General features: G+C 43.2%; 1 protein-coding gene across 1 annotated transcript in view; it reads right to left on the minus strand.

Moving 5' to 3' along the window:
• Positions 1-3,450, minus strand: part of LOC107674040 (isovaleryl-CoA dehydrogenase, mitochondrial-like) — an 18,134-nt gene that overhangs the window by 4,196 nt on the left and 10,488 nt on the right. The window lies entirely within an intron of this gene.

A 3,450-nucleotide genomic window follows, 5' to 3' on the forward strand; every position in this document is an offset into this window, starting at 1 on the left:
TTGCTCACGTCACGCCTGCCAAGCCACAGCCTGCACACGTCATGTCTGCTATGCCAAAGCCTGCTCACGTCATGCTTGCTACTCCAGGACCTGCTCACATCATGCCAGTTAAGTCAAAGTTTACTCATGTCATATCTACCAAGTCAGAACCTGTTCAATTCATGTCTGCCAAGCCAGAGTCTGCTAAAGTCATGTCTGCTACCCCAGGGCCTGCTCACGTCACGTCTGCCAAGCCAGAGCTTGCTCACGTCATGCCGGCCAAGATGGCCGCCACGCCCGAGTCCCCGGCCAAGATGGCTGCCACGCCCGAATGCCCGGCCAAGATGGCAGCCACGCCCGAATGCCCGGCCAAGATGGCAGCCACGCCTGAATGCCCGGCCAAGATGGCCGCCACGCCTGAATGGCCGGCCAAGATGGCCGCCACGCCTGAGTCGGACGCGGCGCTTGGGCTTGGACTGAAATGTCTGATTGCTAGTGTGATGGACCCACCTCTGATGTCAGTGCGAGCTGCAGGCATCCCGGTAACGTCAGCGCTCTCAAGCCCTGCCATCTTAGAGGTCATGCCACATTCTGCTGCCCTTCCTGTAATGGAGGTCGCCTTTTTGAGCGTGTGGGCTGCACACTGCGCTCCTGAGGCCTCTTCGGTCCATGAATCTGCCTCGGAGGCCTCTCCTGTCCATGAATCTGCCCACTTGGGTTCTCACTACGCTCGCCTTCAGTGGAGTGACTCGTTACAGATTCGTATTTAAAATAGTTTTTTGCAGTTTAATATTCACAGACACTAGTCTATATCGCGATTTGATTTAAGTGTACTGACCTGTTTTTTATTTATTCATCAAAACTAAGGCAAATTCCATGAAATTCCGCGTTATACAGTAAATTCCGTTTTTATGAATGGATTCCACGATTCCGTCCATGTTTTCTGCATTGCGGAAATCACAGGGCCCTACTAATGTAGCAAAAGAATATGATAAACTCATTGTGAGAGTAAAAGACGGGGACATTGTTGTTTATTTACTTGGCATTGAGTCTGTCCAACTAGGTGACAATATAGTGTTAAAGCACCATTCAACAGACTCAAGCCACCACCGCACTGCCGTCTATTGGACTGCAGAAAGATACTAACTTTTCAATCTGCTACGTTACTGACTGTACTGACAAACTATGCTGACACACCATGTCTACACTGGACGACCGTTGAAAATCATTTGTGCTTTGTGTCAGTACGTCATAAATCGAACGAGGCATTGGGATTTGTCGTGCTGCATCGCGCCGCATCCAGTGTAGACAGCATTACTGATTATATTGGGTTCTATTGTATTTTGTCGCACCGCTCGCGTCTGGTGTAGACACCCAGTTAAGAAATGTGATGTGACCGATGTGATACGCATTAGTTCTGGGCCACAGCTTGGCCGGTATAAACACAAGCATTGACTTGAGTTGCTGCGATAAGCTCCGGTGGCCGTGGAGCCTTATGCGCCGTAGAAGCGTGCCGTGATGCGCAGATCAGCACTAACGCCACTGAATCTGCTGTTAAAAATTAGCCATCCATTCATCATATCATCATGCAAAACTAAGAATTAGAATCATTGTAATGTGACCATTAAATATAGGTGCGGTGGGTGGCAGGCGGATAATTTATTTGAAGTAGCACACTCGGGTGAAGTTTGAGCTCATCCGCTCATCTCTACACTGACCTGAGCCACCAGTGGCAAACAATGGAGCGCACTCTGCTGGACAAACTAAGTAATTACACCATTTAGAAGCATTTCATCTGCGTTATATGTTCTGTAAAAAAAAATTCATATTGGAGGCATATTCGCCGATACCGATATATCTGCGACAGGCTCATATCGGCCGATAATATCGCCTAAACGATATATTGGTCGGGCTCTACACATTACAGACACTAATAAGTAGCAATGCACAATATATAAATAACTTTATTATATTGATTTTTAAAAATTAATAATTTAATAACACTGCTAAATGTAATCTTTAGCAAATGCCAAAATTCATGTCCATTTTCATACTTTGCATTATAATGCTTTGATGTCTAAATGACTGATTTTACTTTTTAGTGATTAATTTACACAAAAATAGTGTAACATTTTAATATCATCCATCGGTTATCATCTGTAACAAAATTAGTGGCTTATCAGAATCATTTGAATATTGATACATTCCTAATAAAAACATTTATGTTTTAAATATTCATGAAGTAAAAATTCATGTATGTTACTACGTACACAACCGTTCAAATGTTTGGGGTCTGTGCGATTTTTTTTTAAAGGTCCCATATTGTCAAAACTGAAATTTCCTGGCTTTTTTCATGATAACTGAGGTCTAGGTGCTATGTAACTACCACATAAGTTTCAAAACAGTCAACCCACAGTCAAATGCACACAGCCTGCATAAAGTAGCTGTGATTTTTCACGAACCGTTGCGACTTCCGTAAAAAGGTGACGTCAGAACTACTCAGTCAACGCCTTCAGTCACCACCCCGAGCACTGCCCACAGTCCCACTCTCCTTATGCCAAACCCCCAGACAACATCGCGTCCATGCCATTGCTGAGCACAACAACACATTGCCACCGGCGGTAGTGCACGTGACGTCACACACTCTATAACAAGCATAATGCAAAGTTTTGTATACAAGTGTAATAATAGTAACAGTTTCAAATTGTTTTATTTAGACTATAAGTCTATGCTAATTCACAAATTACCTCAAATGCCATACACAGCGGTGCTTGAAAAAAAAAACATGAATTACCATTCTGAAACATCCTGTTGTAAGCGCATTTGAGGAGGTGGTTGGTTGTCTCCTGTCGTCGCCGATTCGGGGTCTGAGTTCGGTTCAAACATGTAAGGCCGGACAACATTTCCCTGCCAGTGACCATCATTACCGGTGTTTCTATTGACCTTACTTGTGAGTATCACCAATCCACAGCAGGCTACAGCATACATGACCCTAGTTACCTGTGGTTGGCCTGGCCGTGTGTCACTCAGAAAACAACAGGCCAATCAGAAGAGAGGCTCATGAATATTAATTAGACAGGCCAAAATCGGCCTGTTCTCAGCAGAGCTCCTGAGAGAGGAGCTGTAAAAATATATTGAGATGGTTTTTGGTACTTATACCCCAAATATATATTCTTAAGGACATCAAGACTTAAAATAAAACTCCAGAAAGGTGTAAAATATGTGACCTTTAATGTTTTTGAAAGATGCCACTTATGTTAATCAAGTCGGCATTTACTCGATCAAAAATACAGTAAAAACAGCAAAACTGTGAGATATTATTACAACTTAACTGTTTTCTATTTGAATATATTTTAAAATGTAATTTATTCCTGTGATGTAAAGCTGAATTTTCAGCAGCCATTACTCCAGTCTTCAGCGTCACATGATCCTTCAGAAATCTCTCTAATATGCTGATTTTGTGCTCAAGAA

The sequence above is a fragment of the Sinocyclocheilus anshuiensis genome, unplaced genomic scaffold, assembly GCF_001515605.1.
Source record: "Sinocyclocheilus anshuiensis isolate Anshui unplaced genomic scaffold, SAMN03320099.WGS_v1.1 scaffold544, whole genome shotgun sequence".
Classification (NCBI taxonomy): Eukaryota; Metazoa; Chordata; class Actinopteri; order Cypriniformes; family Cyprinidae; genus Sinocyclocheilus; species Sinocyclocheilus anshuiensis.